This window comes from Tachypleus tridentatus, chromosome 5 (assembly GCF_004210375.1).
Source record: "Tachypleus tridentatus isolate NWPU-2018 chromosome 5, ASM421037v1, whole genome shotgun sequence".
In the NCBI taxonomy this organism is placed as follows: Eukaryota; Metazoa; Arthropoda; class Merostomata; order Xiphosura; family Limulidae; genus Tachypleus; species Tachypleus tridentatus.
The window spans coordinates 49,705,127-49,727,479 of NC_134829.1; the positions used below are offsets into that span (position 1 = coordinate 49,705,127).

General features: G+C 35.8%; 1 protein-coding gene across 3 annotated transcripts in view; it reads left to right on the forward strand.

Moving 5' to 3' along the window:
• Nucleotides 1–22,353, forward strand: part of LOC143251132 (uncharacterized) — a 43,033-nt gene that overhangs the window by 6,294 nt on the left and 14,386 nt on the right. The gene's annotated exons all lie outside the window — the stretch shown is intronic.

The following is a 22,353-nucleotide window of genomic DNA, read 5'->3' on the forward strand; positions in this document are numbered from 1 at the left end:
AAAATGATTACAATGTATAAGGATGCGCGTAAAGTTACTTTTATAATTTATTTGAACAATATTAAAAGTATGCCCTAATTCTTATTCGTATTAATTCTTGTACTCTAATGACTGATATCATATATTCAATCTAGTTATATTCATTCATTCATTCACCACTGGATTCCATCAAGAAACAAATGGCCGCAATCACTTGCGGATTCGTCAACAGGTTTTTTAAGTCAGTTGGTTGTTAGCCCACTGCACCGAGCCGTCCCTAATTTAGCAGTGTAAGACTAGAGGGAAGGCAGCTAGTCATCACCACCCACCGCCAACTCTTGGGCTACTTTTTTTTTTACCAACGAATAGTGGGATTGACCGTCACATTATAACGCCCCCACGGCTGAAAGGGCGTGCATGTATGGTACAATAGGAATTTGAACCCGCGACCCTCAGATTATGTGCGATAAGATAGCAAAGACGTTCCAGACTGGAAAAAAAGACTTAACATTATTTGTAAGTTTCTAAGCCCTTTGTAGGTAAGTCATTATTTGTATTAATTATTTATAGGAACCATTATTATACATTGTATTACTGCTTATGTTTTAAAATATATTTATGCTAAGAAAGAAAACTGTGTGTATAAATTTTGTTGCCAAATCTAATAAATTAGTTAATTTTCGCTGTTTAATTAACTTTTAAGTTTAAATTACAACTGAACTCGGTTTCAGGCTATTTGAAAAAGTAATACGTAACGTGATAATTGCAGACTCATACAAAATAAATTATAACACATAACAAAGGACACGGGCCAAGATAGGAAGTGGGTATAGCTCAGGGACAATTCTCGTATCAGCGTTATGGTGGCTGCTATAGTAGAAAATTCATCTGCGTTTATGTATCACTACGATAGTGGTGGCCGTTTTGTCATTGCATTCCTTCATAGCGAATGCTAGCACACTGTTTGTTTTGGAATTTCGCACAAAGCTACTCGAGGGCTATCTGTGCTAGCCGTCCCTAATTTAGCAGTGTAAGACTAGAGGGAAGGCAGCTAGTCATCACCACCCACCGCCAACTCTTGGGCTACTCTTTTACCAACGAATAGTGGGATTGACCGTCACATTATAACGCCCCCACGGCTGGGAAGGCGAGCATGTTTGGCGCGACTCGGGCGCGAACCCGCGACCCTCGGATTACGAGTCGCACGCCTTACGCGCTTGGCCATGCCAGGCCGCTAGCACACTGTCTGAGATATATATGACGCTTGTGTGCCTTCCCCTCAAGCTGTGTGTATGCTGCGTTACGGAAAATGTATTTTTTGTTTGTTGTAAGGACGTGACGCCATTTATGAAAGTAGCTAACATACGTCAAAAATAATAAACATTCAATAATATCAATAATGGAGTAGGTGGATAGGGTTGTGAACCTCCACTAATGTCCTTATTTTCCCAAATTATCATCCCACAAATTTTGGTTGAGATTGGCCCAGCGACCTAGGAATAGTTGGATAACGGACAAACAGACAGACACAGATTTTATGCTTCATAAATATAGATACAATTTACATAGTCCTACGATTTTTAATTAAACGTAATGAGCTTTACGTAATAGAGTATTTAATCAAAATTTTATGAATGTACAATACACTGTTAATATATCAATGAATAAAAATATTATTTTCATCATAAAATTTAGGCAATTGCAAATATATTTGTAAGAAAATAAAAGAAGTTATTGTGTGTGTCACTGTGAGTGAAAAGTAAAAGAAGGTTTGGTCTGTTTTTGAATTTTGCGCAAATCATCTCGAGGGCTATCTGCGCTAGCCGTCCCTAATTTTGTAGTGTAAGACTAGAGGAAAGGCAGCTAGTCATCACCTCCTATCGCCAACTCTAGGGCTACTCTTTTACCAACTAATAGCGAGATTTACCATCACATTATAACGTTCTCACGGCTGAAAGGGCGAGCAAGTTTGGGGTGATGGTGATTCGAACCCGCGACCCTCGGATTACGAGTCGAGTGCCTTAACCACCTGGCCATGCTGGGCCGAAAAGTAAACTAAACTACGAGTGTTACTGTGTTTGGCAGTGTGAGTAAAAAGTCGTGGGTGTTACTGTATTTTGGCAGGGCGAGTGCAGAACTCAGGAGTGTTATTGTATTTGGAAATGTGAGTAAGTAAATCAGACATGAGGAGAGCCTCTGCGTCTGATTTAAGAAACCGTAAGTGTTAACAAGTTACAAGACTAAGGGAAATTTTTTTTATTGTAAACGATGTAAAACCTAGCTCCCAATTATTCACACAGACCGAGAGATCACATATTGCATGGTATAAAAATTTGGCTAAAATACTTGTACTGCTTTGTAGAATTAAATTTTATCAACTTATTTAAGGTTAATAAAAGAGCACGACGTACATCGTAAATAAAGCGTTACGTATAAGTAGATTATTGTACTTTGTACATGACAACATACTATTATTGTGTTCCAGTACATAAGCTTTAAAGAAGAGGCCTCTTTGTAGACCTCGTGCATATTAAGCACGTGAGAATATTGCAGCTGGTTTTCTTTAGATAATTGAGCTTTTGTTCACGATACAATTGGCAAAATGGTCCCTTGTACGAAAATCTCTACGTAATACACTTATCCTCTCTGTCTGTGTATATATATGTGAGTATGAACACCTATTAGAAGGATTTATCTGTTGGATCATTTGTACACATGTGTGTGAGTGGAGTAATGGTTTCAGCTATTTATTCTATGATGGGTTTCGAGATAGAACAGCTTGATTTACCAATAAATAAAAGCTACGTCACTCCGGCGTTAACGCATGTGTATTAGATGTACTATGTCACCGTGTGTCACTACTTACTTTTAGATATTTATGGTATAGGGCCTAAATGTATACTTTGGTTTGCATTTTGATTTTATATACTTGAACGATAATATTGATAAAACGAAACGAAAAGCAACAATGAGTTTTAAAACAAAGTACTATTAATAGTACTGTTTGTTATTTTAACAAAACGTTGGTTAAACGTTGACTAGAAACGTAGTATCTCAATACATTATCGCATTTCCTTAGTTTTATAGGCTTGGCACGGACTGGTGGTTAGAACATTTGATTAGGATGTTGCCCATTCGGCATCATAATTTGATGATCAGCCCAAGTAGTAATTTAATGAGTAGCCCAAGAGCTGACGGTGTTTACTAGCTGCCCTTCTCCTAGTCTGTCACTACTAAATTAGGGACAACAAATGAACATAATCTTTTTACAGCGAAATTCTAAATCAAACCTCTACATAAAAAAAAATTCTTATATTTATAAATTTTAATTGGTCAATTTACTATCGTTATTATATTATCATGAATTAAATACCTCGTTGGAAATTAACGTTAAATGAATTACATTACACTATGTTAATTATGGAATACAAATGTCAGAGATGCTACGTTACCTTGAACCTATGATTTGCTGAATACATCCCACATAGACGTAATATTATAGTGTATCGTCTTCTTTACAGAACAAAAACTTAAGTGTTTATAACGCGTACACGGAGTATTGTGACTGAACCCAAAATTACTTGGCAGGCGATATGGAAAAACTGTAAACTGTGTTTTATTGTTGTTAGCAACTAAAACAGCAAATTGTGTTTTATTGTTGTTAGCTACCAAAACAATAAACTGTGTTTCACTGTTGATAGCTACCAAAACAGTGAACTGTGTTTTGTTGTTGTTAGATGCCAAACCAGTGAACTGTGTTTTATTGTTGTTAGCTACCAAAAGAGTAAATAGTATTTTATTGTTCTTAGCTCTGAAAAACTGTAAAATATGTTTTATTGTTGTTAGCTGTCAAAAACTGTAAACTATGTTTTATTGTTGTCAGGCATCATCATATTAAAATATATTGTTGTCAGCTATTAAAACAGTTAATTGTGTTTTATTGTTGTTTGCTATCAAAACAGTAAAATGTGTTTTATTGTTGTTAGCTACCAAAACAGTGAAATAAGTTTTATTGTTGTTAGCTATCAAAGCAATAAAATGTGTTTTAGTGTTGTAGCTGTCAAAGCTGTGAAATGTTTTATTGTTGTTAATTGTTAAAATAGTAAATTATATTTTATTGTTGTTAGGTATGAAAACAATAAAAATATGTTTATTGTTTTTAGCTATTAGAATAGTAAAATGTATTTTATTGTTGTTGCTGTTTTAATTGTGAACTATATTTTATTGTTGTTAGCTATAAAAATAGTAAAATGTAATTTATTGTAATTAGCTATCAGAACAGTAAATGGTGTTTTATATTTGTTAACTATCAAAGTCCCCCTCTAGTACGGCGGTAAGTCTACGGATTTACACCGCTAAAATGAGGTGCTCGATTCCCCTCGGTGGACTCGGCAGATAGCCTAATATGGCTTTACTATAAGAAAACACCCACACACACTTTAACTATGAAAACATTAAAACGTGTTTTATTGTTATTAGCTGTCATAACATTAAAATATTTGTTATTGTTGTTAGCAGTGAAAACATTATATTGTGTTGTGTTGTTGTTAGCTGTCAAAACATTAAAATGTGTTTTATTGTTTTAACTGTTAGAATAGCAAAATATGTTACATTGTTGTTAGCTGTGAAACTAGAAAAATATGTTTTATTTTTGTTAGCTGTGAAAATAGTGTGATGTGTTTTACTGTTATAAGATACTTTAGATAAACGCGTTTCTGATGTTATAGCACCTCGGTCTTCATCTCTAAATGTTGTTCTGGAAGTTGTGAATCTAAATATCAAACATAGATTAAGAAAACAATGAAGATTGTTTCCTAAACGGACTGTTGAAAGCCAATATTCATCATAAACCTTTATATCAGTAATATAGCTTTCAGATAAGGCTGTAGTCTGCTTTATCAGTAGGTATCTACATTCAAACAAAAACCACACCTATCAGAATAAATAATAGATGATTTAGCTTCTTGTTGTGGAAACATAAAACTAGAGGCAATTTCTGTTATCTTGTAAGTTAAAAAATATTTTGTTACGATAATAAAATTAGTGGTTCTGTAATAAACTGTATCTTCGGTGTTTTATTTACAGATATTACATACTTTGGGAAGTTGCTTTTTTTGTATTTCGCGCAAAGCTACTCGAGGGCTATCTACGCTAGCCGTCCCTAACTCAGCAGTGTAAGACGAGAGGGAAGGCAGCTAGTCATCACCACCCACCGCCAACTCTTGGGCTACTCTTTAAACAACGAATAGTGGGATTGAGCGTAACATTATAACGCTCCCACGGCTGAAAGGTCGAGCATATTTGGTGCGACCGGGATTCGAACCCGCGACTCTCGGATTACGAGTCGAAAGCTTTAACACATTTGGCCATGCCTGGCCATTTGCGAAGTTAAATGACAGAACTGTTTTATTAAATAACGCTATGCGATCTTCACAGACAAGTTTAATAATTTTATTTGGGGTTGGGGAGGAAATTGGGGTGAATAAACTGAGAGAATTCCACTGTGATAAAAAAGTCACTAAAGAAGTTTTTGGTATTAAAAACTAGCATAATAATGAATCATTTTACTATTGGATAAACACTTCTAGATCCACCATATTATTTAGTGAAGAGCAATCACGTTTAGTGGCGGAAAACTGTAAGGAAAAAAAAACCTACGAAATTCTCTCGTGTGTGTGAATTTGAAAACTTCCTTGTCTCTGGTTGTTTTTGTTTTTTGTTTTAATTTCGCGCAAAGCTACACGATGGCTACCTGCGTTAGTCGTCCCTAATTTAGCAGTGTAAGACTAGTCATCACCACCCACCCGCCAACTCTTGAGCTAGTCTTTTACAAACAAATAGTGAGATTGACAGTCACATTATAATGCCACCAGGGCTGAAAGGGCGAGCATGTTTGGTGGGAGGGAGATTCGAACCCGCGACTCTCAGATTAAGAGTCGAGTGCCTTAACCACCTAGCCATGCCGAGGCCCCTTGTTTCTGAGAAAACGAGAGACTTGCATTGTTGAAGACAGCAAAATAATAAATTAACTTTGTAACTTTACACATCACTTAAAATTATGAAGATGTAGTGCTTCGTATGTCTAGAGAAAATACATTATTTTGAAGTTGGTGATCGACTCGAAAGATGTGGATCGAAACCCGCCGCCAGAGCTTCTTGTTATCAGCCATGGAGGAGTTGTAATGTAACAATTAATTTCACTTTTCATTTCTAAACAGTAACCCAGGATTTGGCGGGGGGTGTTGCTGGAAGCCTCCTTTTCTCTAGTCTACAATTTAAGTAATATGAAGGGCTAAACCAGATAACCCACGTGCAGCTTTAGTCGAATTTAAACGAAAAACGAATTAAAGTAGACGTTTCTTCTATATGAAAAACAGCTAAAATATTTATGTATTGATAGCATAAAAATTACAATAAATTTAGTATCACACGACATAAGATAAGAAACGGTGTTGCTACTGGTGACGTTTAATATTATAACACTACCTTTAACATCACAGAATCTGTACCTTTCTATCAGCTTTGCACAGTAGTATAAACCTACAGCAATAATTGTTATTAAGCCGGGTGCATAGTGCTGTGTAATTATGCTTACAATGTAAGTTCCAATGCTTATTATGTAGAATTAAAAGTAACTTTTTGTCGTTTTCACTGTGTGTGTTTTAATGATACTTCAAACTGAGCGCGTGGAACAGTATAAAAACAAGCCTACCTTCGTGTTTTCTTTCACTAAAAAATGATAATAACAAATCACGAAACACTTCACCTCTTGTACTTCTAAACCACCAAGGACTTCTAAGTTCCGTTCTAATTAACTACTATTCGGGTCCAGTCACGGAAAAGCAGGTGATGTTTATTCTTAATACAGCACTCGACAAAAGACGAGTCCACTCGGGTTGTATTGGCATAAAACTAAAGACTAAACAGAAATTCTCGAAGTTGGATTATTTTCCCTACGTGTTTTTGTAGACTAGGGAGCGTGCCCGATGGCTATTGTGGAACTTTTGTTTGTTTTTATTTCAGCTATGAATCACTGAGAACCTCCTTCTATATTATACATTTCTTGAATCGTTTCTAATATATGGTTCTCTTCAAAACATTGATTTTTTACAATATTTCTTGGACGACAGGCTAACATTTAAGAAGTGAGGAGGGTCTTATGTCATATCATACTTTATCGTGGATAGCATTCATGTGTGATAGCTGAGCTGTTAAGTGTTATAATTTATGTTGGAGGACTCTCCAATTTATTATGTTACATGTACTAGATATTAATATTTCAAATAGCCGGAAATTTAAAATTCAGTTTAGAAGTTAGTTGTATATCGATATGTATCAAATATATGATATTTCTTAACACAAATGTATTTTAATATACAGATAACAATACAATTTATAATAACGGTTATTACAAATAATGGTTTATATACAGAAGTTTCACAAACTTACAAACTATACTGAGCCATCTATCTAGTTTATAACTGAGTATTTAATCGATAGTCTACGTCCACAACGAGCGAATTAATTCTGAGTTTATACTGTTACACTTCGCTTAAGCTGGCTAGCTGTCTATTTTTTGGCTGGCCTGACACCGCTTCCAAGCTGACTTTTTACAGACGAAGATATTTGAAGTCCTCGTAAAAATATTAACGTCGGAAGTTAATTCACTGAAGTTGAACGGTTTGTAATGTTTGAAATCTATAAACGTTCCTGGTCACATATCTGTAGTTTTCCGATTAATAAGCGTTTATCACAATTATGGCCTCCGAGGCTTGTAGTATACTGACTGCAGCCGACCAACAAAATTCTGAATTAAACTGTATCGACTTATAAACTTTAGGAGACATTCTCGAACGTTTACTTGGCAATAATATTCAAAGACATGCTACTGGTTTCATAAAACATACTTTGTTGATTCTTACATTCGAAAATATTCTACAAATTTAGAGAGCAGGGACTTGCGCAGTACACATGTAACAATATATCACACTTTACATGTATTAAACTTAAACAAGTGTAGATATTAAAATAAATGTATAACAGTAAATCCGTTACAAAACCAAGAAAAGAAACTAGTCGTTTTAACATGGTTACGTTTTTAACGATAAATGAAGTTAGCCCAACTCGTTTTGGTACTTAGACAATGATTAATCATTAATCTCATGCCTACAAACATGCAAATCAGCTAAATTTATTTGCACCAATCAGAGTGTTTCGATATTCAGATCTTCACACCTAAACCTGAACCATAAAATCTTTATAAAATTATAGTTATATGTTAATTTATAATTTTATATATTATTTATAGGCAAAAGTAACATAGATAAACAAAACATCGGCACCAGAATGCAAAGCCAAAAAAACCCAAACCATACCTGTATAGTTGTTAAAATGTTTCTGCTCCAATGAACCCAAATATAGATGTAATATTGTGCTTTTTTTATCCATAAGTAAATAATGGTTTTCAACCACTCTACAAACTGTTCAGTGAAAGTCTATCTAAACAAACCTGCATGCGTATTAATATTCGATCATTGAAAATATCCTGCCGTTAATGAAGCATTTCTGTAAATAAAACTTCCCGCTTGTACAAGAAACTTAACAAATAATGTGGAAATTACATCTTTACACACACATAAAGAAGTGTGTTTGGCTTTATATGAGTGTGGTTTAAAGATTCTTCATAAATATGGCGTTGAACCACTTTGCAAAGAAATTATTGCAAATGTATTGATAAACTTTGTTAATGGTAAAAATCTGTCCGTCTTAGTTCACTTTCTCTTGAATAAGTCGGTCCATTAAAATATATATCAATAAAACACGAAATAAAATGAACTTCAAACCCTTATGCATTCTTATGACATTTCCATGAACATTACTGCGTCAATAACATTCGTGGTAATTTAAATTCTAGATTAAAAACTTTATATTGAGTTCACTTCATAAAACATATTTTAATTCATCACGTCAAGTGTGAAAACATAAAGACTGACAGAGTGTTACTGAAGCACTTTTTATATTACTAGTTTCTTTAAAAAAGATAAACAGATTACAACAGATGTGACTTCTCCCGTTCTGGATTCAATGAGACGTTTGATTATCACGTTCAAGCAATAACTCAAACATTAGGGAACTTTCAGTATGCTAAAAATTGTACTTAAAACAGACTTCTTTACGTCTGCTAAAATAACGTACTTAGAACTAAAATAATTATTGATCAAATACGCATGCCTTGATCTCATAAATCTATCATCAAACTGTCGTTCACGAAATAAATACACATAACTTTGAAGCAAAATGTTCATATGCAACAAAACTAACACAAAGAGAAGCTACGGTCTGAGAATTTGAGCAATATCACGCGAACAAAGTCGATTATAGAGTACCTAATGACCAGTAATGGACTGAGATTTCTATCAATGTTTACTCAACAAGGTCGGTGATAAGATACATAATGATCAGTTACGGACTGAGACTTTGAGCGATATCATACAATAAAACATTAATGGCGAAGTGCATAATAGCCAATTATGGACTACGAGCTTTAACAATATCAGATTTCATAGGTTCATCTAAGTCGATGATAGAAAAACCAATGAATCATATAAAATAATCAAAAATCAACACAATCTGAGAGAAAATAAGATACGTTCACGTAAACAAAACTTATGGGGACCATCTGATGAGGCGGACCGTGTATTTAAGCGATAAATGTCTTATTTGAATTAAATTAGTATTTGTCAATTAGTATATAAAATTGAAATTGGTCTTATTTCTATATTTTTTATTAGTAAACAATGAAATTATATTCATTTTTTTATTGACTAGACGTTTATTGTTGTTTGTAATTAAGCACAAAGCTACACAAAGAGCCACCTGTACTCTGTTCACCACGGGTATCGAAACCCGGTTTTTAGTCCGTAGACATACCGCTGTGCCATTGAGGGGCTACTAGACGTTTAATCTGTATTAAACATAAGAAATAATTCAAGATACTTATCAGTGTACGAACAAATTGTTCTTAAAATATATCTAAGACTAACCAATTCGTTAGCATGGTCACGGTATTAGGGGTAACCCTCTTGTTTGTTGAGTACAGAGCTTCGCAATAGGCTTTGGTTTGTTTTGAATTTCGCGCAAAAGCTACACGAGGGCTATCTGCGCTACCCGTTCCTAATTTAGCAGTGTAAGACTAGAGGGAAGGCAGCTAGTCATCACCATCCACCGCCAACTCTTGGGCTTATCTTATACCAACGAATTGTGGGATTGACCATGACGTTATAACACCTCCACGACTGAAATGGCGAGCATGTTTGGTGTGATTGAGATTCGAACCCGCGACTCTCGGATTACGAGTCGAACGCCTTAACCACCTGGCCATGCCGGGTCTTGCAATAGGCTGTCTGTGTTTTGACTTGTTACAGTCTTATTGGGTAATTGAAACATCTGGTAATCATGTTTAATAGCAGAGAACTTCCCATATGTTAAGATAGTAGCATTCATAATATCATGTTTGGTTTGGTGTGTATTGAATTTCGCGCAAAGCTGCACGAGGGCTAGCTGGCATAGCAGTCCCAAATTTAATAGTGTAAGGCTAGAGTGAATGCTGTTAGTTAACACCACCCACCGCCAACTCCTGGGTTACTCTTTCAGGAAGAAGTATTGGAATTAGCTGTCACATTTTAACGCCCTATGTCTGAAAGATTGAGCATTTTCGGTAACACAGATTCGAGCCCACAACTCTCAGGGTTCAAGTAGAGCGCCTTAACCACCAGGCAATGCCAGGCGTAGGAATAACTCTTTCTTGTGATGCATAAAGATAAATAATGGGCTATCTGAGCTTCGCCCACAGCGGGCATTGTAAACGGGAGTTTAGTATTATAAATACTCAATTCTTACCACTGAACCGCCAGGAGGCATTCGTAACAATATTTTAAGATTATATTCCCGTAATTGAGAGATAAAGCTCACATGATTTGACTTATTGTTTAAATTGTAATTTTATAGAGCATAGGTTTATTGGTGGCGCCAACCATAAGCAAACTGAGAAACTGCTTAAACCCAGATGACCTCATCGGGCCACCGATTCAAGTGGATTTTTATAAGAAAATTGTCTTTTTCAACAAAACGATCGAAAAACACGTCACTCAGTAGTGAATAGGTAATTAAAAACTGCAGTAGTAAGAGTTTTCCACTTATTGGTTGGCAGTTTCAGTACACACAGTGTGGATAATCTGAAAACAAAACGAGTTGATACGAGTGTTTAGACCAGTGTATTAATTAATATGTGTTGTGTTGATATATTTTAGCCGTAGCAGAGTGGCTCATAAAAGGGCTTTGAGTTTGTTTGGCTACGAGAGTATTATATATGACATGATTAGAAGAATCTTGTATTTGGTGGTTATGCATATCAAGTAAAACTGCATGCTCTAAGCTATCGCATAAAAACAGTACTAATCTCTGTCTGAGTAAATCTTAGATGATAAAGGTAATAAGGAAGTATATGTAGAGATGAAGACAAGCACTGGAGAGAGATGATAAAATGGAAGAAAACGTATGAATAAATTAACTTGATGTCGCGTAAAAACACCTCAACACTTCTTCCAGTATTAGTTTTAAAATATTTATCCTGTTATGTTTAATTCATAGGAGGCCTTTTGTTCCAAAAACATGCCGTACAGTTTACTTAAGGAAAAGGTAAACGAAATATAAATAGAAAAGTAAACTTCAGTTGACTTAGAACTGTGCCTACAACATGTTAAAAACTAATGAAACATGTGAAGTAAACCCCAACAGACTTAGTACTGTGACTACAACATGTTAAAAACTAATGAAACATGTGAAGTAAACCCCAACAGACTTAGTACTGTGACTACAACATGTTAAAAACTAATGAAACATGTGAAGTAACCCCCAACAGATTTAGTACTGTGACTACAACATGTTAAAAACTAATGAAACATGTGAAGTAAACCCCAACAGACTTAGTACTGTGACTACAACATGTTAAAAACTAATGAAACATGTGAAGTAAACCCCAACAGACTTAGTACTGTGACTACAACATGTTAAAACTAATGAAACATGAGAAGTAAACCCCAACAGACTTAGTACTGTGACTACAACATGTTAAAACTAATGAAACATGTGAAGTAAACCCCAACAGACTTAGTACTGTGACTACAACATGTTAAAACTAATGAAACATGTGAAGTAAACCCCAACAGACTTAGTACTGTGACTACAACATGTTAAAACTAATGAAACATGTGAAGTAAACCCCAACAGACTTAGTACTGTGACTACAACATGTTAAAACTAATGAAACATGTGAAGTAAACCCCAACAGACTTAGTACTGTGACTACAACATGTTAAAAACTAATGAAACATGAGAAGTAAACCCCAACAGACTTAGTACTGTGACTACAACATGTTAAAACTAATGAAACATGTGAAGTAAACCCCAACAGACTTAGTACTGTGACTACAACATGTTAAAACTAATGAAACATGAGAAGTAAACCCCAACAGACTTAGTACTGTGACTACAACATGTTAAAACTAATGAAACATGTGAAGTAAACCCCAACAGACTTAGTACTGTGACTACAACATGTTAAAAACTAATGAAACATGTGAAGTAACCCCCAACAGATTTAGTACTGTGACTACAACATGTTAAAAACTAATGAAACATGAGAAGTAAACCCCAACAGACTTAGTACTGTGACTACAACATGTTAAAAACTAATGAAACATGTGAAGTAAACCTCAATAGACTTAGTACTGTGATTACAACATGTTAAAAACTAATGAAACATGTGAAGTAAACCCCAACAGACTTAGTACTGTGACTACAACATTTTGAAAACTAATGAAACATATGAAGTAAACCCCAACAAACGTGACACTCACTACAACATTTTAAAAGCTGATGAAACATGTGAAGTAAACTCTAACAGACGTGACACTCACTACAACATTTTAAAAGCTAATGAAACATGTGAAGTAAACTCCAACAGACGTGACACTCACTACAACATTTTAAAAACTAATGAAACATGTGAAGTAAACTCCAATAGACGTGACACTCACTACAACATTTTAAAAGCTGATGAAACATGTGAAATAAACTCCAATAGACATGACACTCACTACAATATTTTAAAAACTAATGAAACATGTGAAGTAAACTCTAACAGACGTGACACTCACTACAACATTTTAAAAGCTGATGAAACATGTGAAGTAAACTCTAACAGACGTGACACTCTGTCGCTGACTGCTTCACCACTTCCTTTCTTGTGTACCACGATGGCGTACATGATCTAACATCGGCTCGTTAGACATTGCTGAAGATCACATATGTTCTGAGCACCATCACAAATTACAATCACACGTTTTTGTTAAATAGAAACTGTTTGTTTAATTGATTAAAAAAACAAAACCAGCAGTAACAACATGACTCTAGAAAACAGCGTATTAGGAAAATTACAACAATTTATTTTTAATCATTTTACGACGGGTCACGTGCCAAAAGCCACGTCATCGCGTTTGATTACTTGCATTCAAACGTTTATTGAACTACTATTTTATGAATTTATATCAATGAGTTTGGAATCAAATTTCAAATTATAATTTAAACTATGAAAGAGTGTTGAACATGTATGTTTAGGAAAATGATTTAGATAAAACCTTGTTACATGTATCAAGCCTGGAAGCGAACCTGTTTATTTAACACTAAGCATCACCATTTATATTTGGATAAGCAATACCAGCGTTTATAAACAACCAACACTGAAGATATTGTGAAACCTGTGTATGACTGAGGGTGTAAAACAAACGTTAAGTGTCTATCTTGAAAGTCTATACGTGGGCATAAAAAATACTTAGGTGGCGGAACAAATGTGAAATTGTGGAAGGGGATTGAGGGTTTCAGGGTACCTTGTTTACTATGCCAATCATGATCTTTAAAATTTGAAACAACGAATTTCCCTGATGATTATACACAATATTATTTTACCCAATCAAAGGACATTTCCCTAACGGGTCAAAATTAATACAAGCACGTGTTTGAAGTTGTTTTGTATTAAGCACAAAGCTACACAATGGGCTATCTGTGCTCTGCCCACCACTGGTATTGAAACCCGATTTTTAGCGTTGTAAGTCCGCAGACATGCCGCTGAGCCATTGGGGGCACGTGCTTGAATGTATGTGAAAAAACAACAACTAAAAAAAAACAGCTACGATCTTAGAAACTAACTAGTTTAAAGATAAAACAGTTGTTTTAGAATATTTATACTACACTTGTTTGGTTGGGACAAGGAAAGGCTTAACTTCCATAGTTCGATCGTTTCGTCACATTTCCGTAACGACGCCAGTTACGAATCATAATTCTCATGCGATATAGGCGGGTAAACTTACAGTTACGCAGTCCATGTACATGTGTTATTAATCCAGACGTACGAATGAAATCAGTGAAACAATGGTAAGCGGTAACTCAGATACCAAGTGCTCGTGAACGTAGTGCATACAGCAGATTTCTGGTCACAAGCTAAACAAGAAAACGTTGGGTCAGGCTGACGTGAGTGGCCCAGTAGGTAGTGAGCCGTACCGTAAATCTAAGGATCCTTAGCTCGTGTCCCGCTGCCACAAAACTATCCTTTGCTTTTAGGGGCCGTTGGCTACTTTATGAGAGTGACAGTCAAATTCAACTATTTCATAGAGTATCTCAATAGTTGGTGGTGTGTGCTGTCGCCTCACTACCTATCTTTCTTTCTATTGGTTCAAAATTAGGGATGATTAGGGCCAATTGCCTTGAGACCTTTGCGTAAATATCTGTAAGAAACAATAAAACGCTCTAAATGTACAGAGAGCTGAGGACTTTATATTAAAACGACTTCTGATGTAAAAATCAGCAAACCATGTGCCAAACAAAGTTAATATTAAGTAGTGGTGGAACGGAATGTATCAAAACTACAAGTTAACATTGTTTGGCATTCGTAGGTAGTTTGATGCTACCGAAAATTGATCGTTTTTAGGAAGGGTATGCAACAGCCTTTTCTATCACAAAATATTCACACACTCAGATCATAAAGATGTGTCCAGATGGTAAAATTTAGAAGTTAAAGAAGAAGATATTTATCAATATTAATGACATTGGGAAACAAAATAATATAGAGAAATTTGGGCCATCAGGTTTATCTAGAAAGGAATCTAAAACAAGTAGCAATCAAACCTTGTAAGGAAAATGCATCATCTAGAAAAAGAGGCATACCATAACACATGTACAGAAGTTACTTCTACGACATATTAGTTTAACCGTCTTATACTCCAAGCAGCCGGAGAAGAAACCGGTATTAATATTGTTTTTGCTACGAAGACGTTCCTATGCGATATGGCTGTTGATACGGTTGCTGAAAATTGCAGTCCTCGTTTACTAGATGATATACGAAAAATCTGCAGAAAGAAGTAGCTTGATTTAAGCATGACAACCACACGACGAAGTTTTAGCAATGGAAGCTACACTATAAGGCTATTGTCAGGTATAGAATGATGGGACGTGATGACCTAGAGAGTAACTACGTAGTGAGGCTCCAAAATCATTTTAATATAGCAAGTAAATGTATCAACAGATATTTCACTAAAAGCTCTATCATTACCAATTACGGCCCCGGGTGGTAAGTAAAAGGGCTTTTGACACTAAAAATAGAGTTTAGATACCTGAAGTTGGCAGAGTAAAGATTATCTCATTGTGTGGATTTGTAATTAATAATCCATTCTTTAGTTATTTGTTTATAAAAGATTACAATGCGGAATTTAACATTTAACCTACTATACAAACCGACTAACTTACGGTTTTCATTTTTACGTATTTCTTAGAAAAGAAATTATTAGGATGTTGTGTTAGTTAGTTTATAGTTAAGCACAAAGCTATACAATGGAGTATCTGTGCTCTGCCCCCAACCCCCACGAATATCGAAATCCGGTTTCTAGCAGTGTTTGTTTGTTTGTTTGCTTTTGAATTTCGCGAAAGCTACTCGAGGGCGATCTGCGCTACCCGTCCCTAATTTAGTAGTGTAAGACTAGATAGAAGGCAGATAGTTATCACCACCCACCGCCAACTCTTGGGCTAGTCTTTTGCCAACGAATAACGGGATTGACTGTCATATTATAACGCCCCCACGGCTGAAAGGGCAAGCATGTTTGTTGCGACGGGGAATCGAACCCGCAACCCTTTGATTACGAATCGAACGCCTTAACCCACCTGGCTATGCCGGGCCTTCCAGCAGTGTAATGCATCTTCCGAGAGATGGGTTTACACATTTACGTAAATGTTATGTAGCCGTATCAACTACAAACATGTAATAAATATAAATACATATATAACTATAATTAACACTAATTACACTTGACATATTAATCCCAAATGTGCAGTATGAAAATGTATTTAAATGAAAGGAAAACTTTTGAATTGTTTAGCACTATAATTACAAGAACACCATTTTAATAATTACCGAAATTCTCACAAGATGTCACTGTTTGACGAGTTCGGAAGAGTCTCTTTTTTTTTTTATTCGTCAATATATTATTTGATTACATTTCTACATATGTTAGTATACATTATAATCAGATGTTGGGTTAAAGTGTAATAAATGATTAACAGTGTCAAATAAAGTTGACAACAAGAAGTTTAAAATGTTATTAGAATTCGCATTTCCAATCTGAACCAATCTATATGCGTCGTTTGATAAGCGACAATGTAAGAAACCCTAGCTGTTTAAACTGTTGACCAGAAGGTTTGGTCTGTTTTTGAATTTTGCGCAAAGCTACTCGAGGGCTATCTGCACTAGCCGTCCTTAATTTAGTAGTGTAAGACTAGATGGAAGGCAGTTAGTCATCACCACCCACCGCCAACTCTTGGGCTACTCTTGTACTAACGAATAGTGGGATTGACTGTCACATTATAACGCCCCCACGGCTAAAAGGGCGAACATGTTTGGTGTGACGGGGATTCAAAGCCGCGACCCTCGGATTACGAGTCTAGTGCCTTAACTACCTGGCCATGCCGGGCCTGACCAGAAGGAAGGCAGCAGATGTAGAAGGAGTAACGGGAATTGACTGTTCCTTTTATTACACGCTCATAGCTCACAATGTGACCGTGTTCAATTGTATCACGTCTCTAACTCATATCCTGACTATTGAATCACATGTTACCAGATATAAATTTGTTTGAACGAAACTTTGAGTCAGATATAAAAAAATTGAATCATTTTGAGATGAATTCTGAAACCATACGTAAACCTGAAAACACTGGCCAAAGCCATCGAAAGATTGAAACTTAAAAAAATATATACGTGAATGTGAAACATTAGCAAAAGCCATGGAAAGGTTGAAGCTTAAAAAAAATATACGTAAATGTGAAACATTAGCAAAAGCCATAGAAGGGTTGAAGCTTAAAAACTATACACAAACTTGTAAAGATTGGTGAAACCATGGAAAGGTGAAACCTTCTATTGAATGTTGGTAAATGTCTGTAATATAACATTTCTTTAGATTCTCGTCTATATGGATAAGATCTGTACAAATTATTGTTTCAAATGTCTTAGACGATATGTTTAAAATATGAAGTTTTATAGAAAACTAATACTGGTCTGGCATAGTCTGGTGGTTAAGGCACTCGACTCAAAATATACAAGCCGCTGTTCGTCCATTTAGTTCTCAGAGCGTTATAACGTGATGGCTAATCCCACTACGTTTTAGTACAAGAATAACCCAAGAGTTGGCGGTGGGTACTGTTAACTAGTAGCCTATCACTGCTAAAATAGGAATGGTCAGCGCAAAAAAGGTTTCAAGTAGCTTTCCACGAAATTCAAACAAACAAATAATTAATATTTAGAAAAATTAACCTTTATAATTAATTCTGTTTTTCTACCATGCTTTACAGCTGCTTATATACGAGGGCTGTTCAAAAAATACGCGGACTGACGTCATAAAACAAAATGTACTTTATTTAGAAGTTACAGGTCTGGGACCCCTTCAAAGTACTCTCCTCCCCAACGCACACACTTATCCCAACGGTGTTTCCACTTGTTGAAACAGTCCTGGTACGCTTCTTTTGTAATGTCCTCCAGCTCCTTCGTCGCATTTGCCTTAATCTCGGGAATCGTCTCAAATCTTCTTCCTTTCAAGGGTCTTTTGAGTTTGGAAACAAGAAAAAATCGCAAGGAGCAAGGTCAGGTGAGTAGGAGGGGTGGGGAAGAACAGTGATCGAGTGTTTGGCCAAAAACTCACGAGTTCTGAGGCACAAATTTCGCAGCAACGCGGTGCATCTTCAATTTTTCGGTCAAAATCTCGTAACAAGATCCAACTGATATCCCACACTCTTCAGAAAGCTTTCTGACAGTCAGACGTCGATTTGCCCGCATCAAGGTGTTGATTTTGTCGACGTCTGGGTCGTCAGTTGACGTGGAAGGACGTCCAGGACGCTTATCATCTTCAATTGACTGTCGACCATCCTTAAAACGTTCATGCCACTTGAAACATGCCGTACGTTTATAGCAACATCACCGTAAGCCGTGTTAAGCATAGCGAAAGTTTCAGTCGCAGATTTTCCAAGTTTAACACAAAATTTCACAGCAAATCGTTGCTCCTTCAGGTCATTCATTCTGAAATCCGCTAAACGAAAAAAATCGCACTTCACTTAAAACCGCGTAGCTAATACACAAATGAAGATATCTGCAATCGAGAAATGGCGTCGTAATCAGCTGATCTGTGCGAACCTAGCGACACCAAGTGAATTCCACTGGAACCAACTGGAGCCGCGCAATACAAACAGTCCGCGTATTTTTTTAACAGACCTCGTACAGGGTGTTCGGAAAGTCACTATGCACTTATATATTTATTAACAGACAAAACTGCACAGTGACTTTCCGAACACCCTGTGTTTATGCTTTTGAGTTCTCTAATATATCATACATGACAAACCTACTACATAAAGGTATACACAAAATATGATAATACATTCTTTATAAGATGTTGTTTTACAGGAGTTACGTTTACAGCAGTATCTACATTTTAATATGTAAATTGTTCGTGTTGTTATTGTTGTGTTTTTTTGGGTTATGTTTACAGCCGTATCTAGATTTTAGTAAATAAATTGTTTGTCTTATTGTTGTGTTTCTGTTGGTTATGTTTACAGGCGTGTCTAGATTTTAACGTACAAATTGTTCGTGTTGTTGTTGTGTTTATGTGGTTTATGTTTACAACGGTATCTAAATTTTAATAGATAAAATGTTTATGTTGTTGTTTTTTCGTGTGTATTTACAAAATCATACAACGTGCTACCTGTGCACTGTCCACCGCAGGAAATCGAACCTCAGCTTTTAGAATTTTAAATCTATAAACTCACAGTTGACCCTCCAGGTAAGGACAGGTAAGGTATTTGTGGCTAGTAATAAAATAAAACATAGTGTCGATTGTGGATTTTCTATTAGACTGAGTAATGCTGTGAGTGTGAGTTTTCTTATAATAAAGCCACATCGGACTATCTTCTGCGTCCACTGAAGGGAATCGAACTCCCAATTTTGGCCTTGTAAATCCAAAGACTTATCGCTGTCCCGCCGAGGGACGTGACGTTGTGAACACCGTCTTGAAGCATATTGCTAGTTGGATTGAAGCAGACATTAAAAACAGAGCTGAAAACGGAAATGTTTAAAAATCATTAATACTAAAACAGAGTTGGCGTGTTCTACATTTTTTAAAGTGTAAGACTGTTATTTTGTAATACAGTTTTGGTCAAGTATCTTAAAGTCTCTTCACGTGATAATGTTCTATGTTTAAAGTTAGGCACTGAACTCCATCCAGTCGATAATTCTATTAAGTTCACCTTTTCTCGTCTTCTCTGCGTGGCTCTACAGTAAGTCTCAGCACAACTAACGTTAAATACCAAAGTTCGACATCCCCGGTGAGGACGTCACACACGTATCTTGTCGTATAACTTTGTGCTAAACAATAACTCGAAACTCTGTTGCCCTTTGTTTCTTTGTTCAATACTTTGTATTAGGATTGATGTAGTAAATACATTATTTCCACAAACGGTTGCCCCCATCGCTGGTACAGCTGTAAGTCTACGGATTTACAACGATAAAATCAGGGGTTCTATTTCCCTCGGTGGGCTCAGCAGATAGCCCGATGTGGCTTTGCTATAAGAAATACACACACGCTAGCGGGTTTGTACAATTGACAAATTTATAATTTCTATACGATTTGTGACATGAAGAAACACAGCTTTGAATATTTTATTACCTATGTAACTGGTACACTGATGCAGACCAGATTTGTTTTATTTGAAAATATTTTAATTAATCTAGTAGCAAATTATAATGACCCACGTTAGTTTTTTGATCGATTTCTTTATATAAAGTTATACAACTTTCACTAGATGGCACCACTAGATATAAAACTCGTAAATAAATGTTTTTAGCGCTCACCACATTCTCTTAAAATATTTAATTTATACTTTTTGGCATTCACTGTCAAGGCTCAGCATGGCCAGTGGGTTAAGGTAATCTGAGGGTTGCGGGTTCGCATCCCTGTCATAGCAAACATGCTCGCCTTTTTTAACGTGACGGTCAATCCCACTATTCGTTGGTAAAAGAGTAGCCCAAGAGTTGGCGGTGGGTGGTTATGACTAGCTGCTTTCCCTCTAGTCTCACACTGCTAAATTAGGAACGGCTAGCGCAGATAGCCCTCGAGTAGCTTTGCGCGAAATTAAAAAGCAACACCAAAAAACCATTCATTGTCATACGTATAGGATTAGTTTTTTCTACACTTTATTACATTAATTTAATTTTGTATACAACAGGTTATTAGTTTATATATTTTGACCAATGAAACAAAAGTAAGTAAATTTGGTAATGATCAACGAAGGACATTGGTCCTAAATAATAGGTCCTAAATATCTAAAAAAAAGGTCTAGGTCTAATATTGAGACTGGTCAAAAACAAATACAGATTTTAATAAACTCTGAGGATGTCACATTCATAATTATATTAAAAATAATAATTATACAGTCGAAAGTAGGACATATCAAAGTTCGAGTTTAATTCTTTCACTTTACAAAATTTTGTTTGTTTTTTAAATTTTGCGAAAAGCTACACGAGTGCTAACTGAGCTAACCGTCTTAGGCACTAAAACGACATCAGTTAAAAGATGCTTAACGTTGAAATTTATTCTGTAGTGACCTCTGTAAAATGTGCGCATGCCATGAATCACGAGAAGAATTATGCATTTTATAGGCTACAATGTTCATGGCACATAAACTTCAAAGGCAAAAATAGAAATATTTGTTGCTCTCAATTTTGGTTTCATTTAGTCTAGAAAAAACTTTAGTATACCCTACTAAACTCTTATTTTGAGGTCTACTGACTAACTTACAGAAAACACACTACTGTAAAGTGGTGCGAACAGCTAAAACAGTGACCCCTTCCATATAGCCTTTGGCATCCATTCCAGAGAAGCAACTGCTCAACCGATGTTACTATTTCAAAATATCGTAGAACCTTTGAGCAAAAATAAATAAATATAGAGTTTGATAAACCCTGGGGCTTCCATGTTCATATTTTCCATCACATTCAAAATAGCAATTATTCAGAAGAAGTAGAACGTGACAAAGTTAATATTCACTTATTTTAGTTTAGTTTTCCAAAGTCAGTGTTCATGTTGTTGGAAAGTCCGAAGTTGTATTTACACATTACCTCATCAACTCTCTGAACCTGAAATCCTGAAAACTGTTATGATTAACTTTGACATAAATAGTTTTCAGGCGTTTTTGTAATAACACTTCAGCGTACCCCGGGATAGCCAGGTAGTTAAGGCGCTCGACTCGTAACTGAGGATCGTAGATTCGAATCCCTGTGGCACCAAACATTATCATTCTTTCAGCCGTAATGGCGTTATAACGTGCCGGTCAATCCTACTATTACTTGTAAGACAAGAGGATAAGGAGTTTTATATCTTACGTAGAAGACGGATACTTGAAGAGAAGTGTTAACAAGTTTGTATGTATTACGTAGGAGACGGATACTTGAAGAGGAAATATGTCGAAGAATCTAAAATACCCTAACAATTGCAAGGTTCTTCTGTCTGGTACCATAGGTTGTTATGATATGTTGAATTGATGAAAGTTGGTTAAGCTATTCTGGTGGATTTCCCAAATCTCAAGATATCGCCAGTCCAACGAACTGTTGGAATTTGTGAGTAAAGTCGGTTTTATTGATTACCTCTGCTAATACTAAGTCAGATGAGTAAGGAAGTCAGTGACAAAATACTTGAAGACGGAGTGGAATGAAAGAGACGTTTGATACCATGC